This window comes from Chrysochloris asiatica, unplaced genomic scaffold (assembly GCF_000296735.1).
Source record: "Chrysochloris asiatica unplaced genomic scaffold, ChrAsi1.0 scaffold00042, whole genome shotgun sequence".
Classification (NCBI taxonomy): domain Eukaryota; kingdom Metazoa; phylum Chordata; class Mammalia; order Afrosoricida; family Chrysochloridae; genus Chrysochloris; species Chrysochloris asiatica.
The window spans coordinates 21,053,237-21,060,817 of NW_006408560.1; the positions used below are offsets into that span (position 1 = coordinate 21,053,237).

Here is a 7,581-nt window from a genome sequence, read left to right on the forward strand (position 1 = left end):
TAAACTTTCACTCAATCCAAAATAAAAACATTTAATAAAAAAAAAAAGAATCCTCTACCCAGTAAAGCAGTCAATCAAATATGATGGTGTAATCAAAACATTCCAGGATAAACAGAAGCTAAGGGATTTTGTCAAAGCCAACCCTGCTATGAAAAACATCCTAAAGGAAGTTTTGTGGACTGAGAACCAACAAGAACAGACAACAACCAGAAAATGACGTAGGTGGCACCTGAACTCCATCAACAAATGGAAGAGTCAAGAACAAAATAAAATGATAAGAACAGAGGATCTGGGAGGTCAGTCTATGATCAAAACAAATACAATGTGAAAGAAGGTAAAAACAGAGGAACAGAGATCCAGGTGGTGAGAAGGTCAGGTAGATTACTGGATAAAATAGACTGTCTTAAATGGAGGAATAGTTAACGGACTATAAGGTAAGCACAACAGTGGGGTTAGGTTGGAGGGTTTAGTTCGGGTGTTGGGGAAGGCAATACAAGAAGGGGGAGGAGGCAGAAGAACAAGATAGATAGGGGAACACTGAGATATGTTTGCATGACCTAGTGGGACAGAGGTAAATAGTGATGCATGCTCAACCTTGGAATAACAGGGCTCTGTGATATAAGGATCTAGGCATAGCTTGAAAAGGGGAAATAATACTAAAATGCTTGACTGTCTTATGAATATTGGTTTCCCTTGCCTACTATTGTAAAATAGACACTTGGGTGGGATAGAAAAGAATGTTGAGAAACATGATTGCAGAAAGCTTATAAGCCCATCCTCAGCCTATAACTGATTAAAAGGGGTTCTAGAACTTGCCCAGTGAAATAGGCCTCTTGCAAAGCCTTTACAGAGTATAGGACCTTTGGTGGAATCCTGAGTCCCATTCAGAACTGTATAAGGTGGGACATAATCACTAGACAGGAAAAGCAGACCAGCCAACAGAAGATACATCTTCAAAGAAAGATCATCAGGAAAAACCCAAAACAAAAATGTCAGCATGACTGGCTACTACAAGAATAAGGAAGTTGTTTGCCAGGAAGCCATCAAGGCAAGCAATCAAGTTCCTTCAGGACAAACTTCCCTCTAAAGGCAGCAATGAAGAAATGGGCTGAGTTCAACCACAGTTTATCAATTCCCGTTGACATGAAGATGAGAGAGAGAAGAGGAAGGGCTCATTGCTCAAAAGTGTGGTGAGACCCGGGGACACTTGAGCCCATGGACAAGGACATAGCCCCAGAGGGCTAAAGCTGAGAGTGACGCATCCAGCTGATATGAAGTGAGACGAGATGCAAAAGAACACCCAAACTTGTAGACAGTTCCCATCTGACCTAGCCTCGATGGGTTGATAATCAGAACTCCACTAGAGGAAGATTACCAAAAAAAAATTTTTTTTTGAGAAAGGAAACAAGGATAACCTGCTACAATTTGATGAACCTGACCTATACTCATGGAGGTAGTAACTCTAAATACCAGTAGAAAGGGAAGGAGTCTTCACATCAAGTATCAATACTTCACATCAAAGTACCCTGTACATAGGACAGATAGAGATGAGCAACTTAGACACTGGTTACTTAAAATGTGGGGGCAATAAAGGCACAAAGTGACTGGCTTACAAGGTTTCAAGAGAGAGTTTAGTTTAAGAGTATGTGGGGCGGGGGTGGGGGGGGTGGTGAGAAAGAGTCCCCCACTGAATAGTTTTCATCTTGTCTAGATGGGTCTGGTGAAAAGAGATGGGGATAAGATTCGTAAGATTCAATAGTGAATAATTGTTATCATGACTAATTGCGACTGTCACAATTGAATTGGAAAGGTAGAAGTTTTGTAACAAAAACAGGGGAGTGGTTAATCTTACAGTCCAGAAACAGAGGACCCTAGGACCATCAAGAAAAGCACAAACAGAATGCGGGACCTTATCCAGAGAAGGAGTGACGCCAGAGATGGAGGCAGAGATGGGGACATGGAGAGGGGGAGTGGCTGAGGACTCTAGATTCATGGGAAGAGAGGGACTAAGCTGGTGGCCAGGAGGCAGACTTGCAGAATGTGCCCTTTGGAGGTGTAAACTATTGTATATGCCTGAGTGGGGTTTTTTTGTTTGTTTTCTTTTTTTAAAAAAAAGCTAAAGTGAATAGAGATAAATACTGTTAACTGATGGTACATGGAGGGGATTATAATCATTGTAATGAAACAAGGTACATGATTTGTTGAATGTAAAACTGATGATCTGCCCTGTAAACTTTTACTCAATCTGTAATAAAAACCTTAAAAAAAAAAAAAGAGAGAAGTGTACTGGACACCCCTTTAGAAGAACAAGTATGAAAATATATCCTCAATTCCTCAATGCTCTGTAGAAAGGGCAGAGAGCATATGGATATTAATATCTGAAGCCAATTTTCAGGCTTCTGTGCTGGGAGCCAAGGATCATGGATGGATACATCAGCAGCAAAGTCCATAATACAACATATGCGGTACTCTCCTAAAGTCTTATATGAAGGACAACTGGGAGGCAAAACACAAATTTTAATGATTGTTGTTATGCTACATCCACATTGTGGGTTTCCTGTGGGCTGAGAATTTATTGAGAGCTCTTCTCCCTTCTTCATTATATCTCCATTGGCTAAGATAATATATTGTTGTTGTTCAGTGCTATTGAGTCGGTTCCAACTCATAGCCACTGTTTATAGGGTTTCTGAGAAGCGACTGGTGGGTTTGAACCACCCACCTTGTAGTTCAAACCAATCTTGTGGTCCAGTACATTATCCTGCAGCACTACACCAGGACTCCAGACTAGTATAGGGTGCATAAAAGATGCGTAATAAATATTGCTGAAATGAGTGAAGAGATGCTGAAATAGCTTTACCTTAGATCACTGGCAGACACACTAGCATTTTAAGAAGAAAAGTAACACAAGCATTTCTTTGATTTAGAATGAACCCTCTGCAGCAATCAGAATGATTGGGAAAGAAAAGACTAAAAATAGGGAGACTAGTTAGGAGACTAAAGGAGTGGCTCAGGTAAGGAATAAAGGGAAAAGATAAGCAATGGTTGTCCCTGATAGTGCAAAGGGTTTGCACTCAGCAGCTAACTGAAAGGTTAGCAGTTTGAACCCACCCAGAAGTGTGCAGACAAGAGACTTGGCAATCAGTTTCCATAAAGATTAAAGCCAAGAAAAGTCTTTGGTGAAGTTCTACTCTGTAACACATGGGGCCTCAATGAGTCAGAATGAACTCAACTACAACAGGTTGGGTTCAGGGTATTTATAAGTAGGTAGTAGTGGTGGGAAGAGGAGGGTTTTTAGAGGACATCCAGCTTTCTGCCTTGGGCAACAAAGGGCAAGCAAGGGAGGTGGAAAGAGGCCTGAGAAGGATTTTGATCAGAGAGACAAGGTATCAGGAGACTGAGGTGAACATAGCAACAGTGTCAAGTACCATGAAGAAGTTCAAGATAACGAGAACTGAGGAGAAGAGTGCCCACTAATTTAACAACCAGGATGCCACTGGGGTGAGTGTGGCAGTGACAAGCTGCACGTGCTGAGGAGTGAGGGACTGATGAAGGACTGGAGATAGCAAAGAGAGACAACTGTTTCAGAAGTCAGCCTTGAAGAGAAGGGGAGAGGGTATGTTTGGTCTAACATTGTTTCCTGTCATAGCCTATGACTGAGTTGGAAGAAACAAGAAAGCCAAGAAACACCATGCTTGCCAACCAGAGAAGTACACACTAAGTGCCTCTCAAAGCTCCATGCAGGCAGGGGCTGAGGCCTCTCTGAGGACACAGCCCAGGGGAGTCTAGAGTTCTCCCTCAGGGGGTTCTTCAGGGCTGAGACTGAGTGAAGATTTGGGAAGCACCTTCCTTCCTTCAGAGAGTCCCAGGAATGAGTTGAATGCCCAGTTGTATCAATAGCAAGTGGAGACACAGAGGTACCTGACAGACAGGTGGACAGAGTGAGACTAGTGGGACAGTGACTCTAGATCTCTCATTTCCTGGCACCCTAGAAACATTACCTACCACAGACTAATCCTGCATTTCTTCTCTTTGATTGTTCCTAGAACCTTGCGGAAGGCAGGAAAGGGTGCTGAGAACCTGGGCAAAGCTGCCCGGGAGGGAAAGGGTCACAGAGGAAGTAGTTACCTGAGCAGAGGGGTCTGGCCTGGATGGAATGGGATCTCTGGCTTATGGGATTCCTGACAGTGCAGAGGTAGCTGTCATCATCCCCAGATCTCCAGGAGGTGCTGAGGCTGGTTCCCCCATGGGACACAATTGCCCCTGGCCATGGGGACCCCAGCTGTACTCAACGTCCTCTCCAGCCTGGTCCAGAGAACAGACCAGAGTGATGAAACAGGTCCCATCGCTCTTGATCCAGAAACTGGCAGTGATGTTGGGCTCCTGCAGCTTCTCTGTGCCAAGAAGGGAAGGTTCACACTATGAGAAGGCTCTGGACTGGCCAGGCAAAGGCAAGGAAAGGTTAAGTTCAATGTGAGGCCCTCTCCCTCACCTTACCATAGACACGTAGGGTGAAATCCTTGGTGATTCTCATCGGAGGAGCACGGAGAGTTATCTGGGCTATATAGAGTCCAGTGTCCTGCAGCCGCAGGGGGCTGATACAGAGGGAGTAGCCAGGTTGGGAGACACTCAGTCTTCTGTTATAGGGTCCCTGAGACTCAGCAACCAGGATTGATTCACCTGTTGGTCCTGGTCCCAAGACAGCAAGAAGCCCTTGAGAGCTCTATGTGACATTTTCTACCTCTTGCTCCACTGGGATTTCTAGGTGCAGAGTAGCCGAGTCCCCAAGAGTGCCAAACACTGTCTCCCCCACTGTAGTTCCTGACCCTGCAGACAAAGGGGAAACCACAGACTCAGTGTCTCCCTACTGATTCGGGATGCCCCAAGTCTGAAAACCCCATCAGGCTCCTGCCCAAACCTCTAGAGATGATCTCTCTCTATCATCCCCCAAAGAAGCTCCACCCCAGGACCACCTATTCTGCATATCCACCCACCCCCTCTCTCCCCAGAGGCTCCCCTTCATCCACAGTCTCTGTCAACTCCAGAACTGTTACACGGGTGTGTGCTCCCGTTCCAGACAGACTGAGGAGCCAGGTACCTGCACAGGAGTGTGGCATTGAGACAAGGTTGGAGCTGCTGTTACTGACTGGGTTCTTGATTGTACAGGTGAATGCCAGATCATGGTCTCCCGGCCTCAAAGAGACACTGAGGACAGACCCTCCATGGGACACAACAGTCCAGGGTTCTAGGGGAGCCCAGCTGTATGTCACAGGGCCTCCTCTGCTTTCTGCTACACAGGTCAGAATGAAGGTACAGTGTCCATCCTCATGCCTCCTAGAGCTGAGGGTGACAGAGGGCTGGCCCAGCTGCTCTGTGTATGGAAAAGGAATTTACTGTGAACTAGTAAGCCACTCTGGACCTCCCCTTCACAGGACAGAAAACACAAGCAGTATTACCCAAGAATCTGCTTCATCCTGAAAACACATGACTAACAACAGAGTCAGAACCTGCCAACAGGTATGCTAGTGGACCCCTTAATCTTGCTTCCATTATCCCCAGAACAGCCCGATGAAGTAGGTAGGACAGGTGCTATTATTGACTCCATCTTCCAGGCTCAGAGAGCTCTGTAACTTGCCCCAAGTCACATCTTTTAAGTTGTGAATCCAAGACCCAAATTCAGGTGGACCTGACTCCAAAGCCTGAGCTCCAGCCTTGCATTAAATAGAAAATGGTCATAATATACTCACAAGGGGCAGTGGGTGTTCAGAGATAAATTCCCACCTTCCACAGACCCAGTGCAGGCTTGCATGTTGCTGTGATGCTGAACAGATTTCAACTGAGTTTCTAAACAAACACAGACTAGGAAGAAAGAGCTAGAGATCTGCTTCCATCAATCAGTCAGTGATAATGCTATGGATCACAACAGTCTGGTCCTCATCCTATAATGGGCATGGAGCAGGACCAGGCAGCATTTTGTTCTGTTGTGCATGGAGTCATGATGAGATCAGGGTTAATAAAAGGTGGCTAATAACAGCATATGTGCTCAATGGCATGAGACCATTCTGTAATTAGATCTTTCCCTATGAGGAGGCCATACTGTCCACAGTGAGCTGTTAGATGCTGAACAAGCCTCCCAGAGGATACGACAGTGAGCCACTGAGGTTGCTCCCACTGCCATGCACTCCCAAGCTCTCCAGTGATTCTTATAGATCCTCTGGGGGATATTGCTAAAATATAGGTTCTGAGTTAGTATTTCTGGGGTGGAATGAACCAGTTTGAAATCCTGGTGCAAACCATTTGTACCACCCAGAGAGCAGTCATAGGGGACATCTGTAGGCTACAAAACCATTTAGGTACAGTTCAAAATTGACTCTTCATCAGTGGGATCTCCCAATCAATGTTGGATAACCCAGTGAGCAATATAAGCATGGTATTGCTTGCATTTATTTACTAAATCTGTAATGAACAACTTCGCTTCTTTAAGCACATCAAAGATTCTGCTTCTAGGTGGCATCTAGAAGCAGTTGGCATCTGTTTCCCTCCCAGCCCCACAGCACCTTCCTACAGAATCAAAACCTTTTCTCAAATTTACAATCTCTGACTGGGACAAAGGAGCCCTGGTGACACAGTGGGTTAAGTATTGGGCTTCTAAACAAAAGATGAGCAATCCAAATGCACCAGCAGCCTGCTTTTGTAAAGATTTAGAGTCTCAGACCCAAGCCAAGCCATGGTATTTTCAATAACCTCATATGCATGCAAAAGCTGGGCAGTGAATAAGGAAGACTGTAGAAGAATTGATGTCTTTGAGTTATGGTGTTGGAGGAGAATACTGAAAGTGCCATGGGCTGCCCAAAGAACCAACAGATCTGTGTTGGAAGAAGTACAGCCAGAGTGCTCCTTGGAGGCCAGGGTGGCCAAACTTCGTCTCTCATACTTTGGACATATTGTCAGGAAGGACCAATTTGGTAAGGTGGAGGGTCAGAGAAAAAGAGGAAGACCCCAGCGAGATGGACTGGCCAAGTGGCAGCATCAATGGGCTCAAGCATGGCAACAATAGTTAGGTCGGCTCAGGACTGGGCAGTGTTTCATTCTGTTGTGCATAGGGTCACTATGAGTTGGTACCATCTCAAAGGCACCTAACAATAACAACAACAAAAGTCTCAGAAACCCTATGAAACAGTTCTGCTCTGCCCTGCAAAGTTGCTAGAGTCAAAATCAACTCAATGACATTGGGTGGGACAGGGACAGAATAGCCAGGACACTCACCATAGACCTGTAGACTGTATTCCTGGATGTGTGTGATGGGCGACTCCCTCAGGTTCATGTGGGCTCGATAGGATCCTGCATCCTTTCTGTTCAGGTTGCTGATACGGAGAGAGCGACTTGGGCCCACAACACTCAAGCAGTCCCTATACTGGTGTCTGCCTGGAGAAAGAAGTCTGGTCCTTCCTCTTCTACCAGGATTACCTCAGCAATTGCCACAGGGATGGAGCGGGTTGTCCAGAAGATGCTCCCCACCTGCTGTCCAGACGGCCACTGCAGGGGCAGAATGACAGATGCCCCTAGGGTCCCAGTTACCACCAT

At 45.8% G+C, this 7,581-nt stretch overlaps 1 pseudogene; it reads right to left on the minus strand.

Moving 5' to 3' along the window:
• The window catches only part of LOC102837686, a 9,739-nt pseudogene extending 2,158 nt beyond the window's left edge, over positions 1 to 7,581 (minus strand).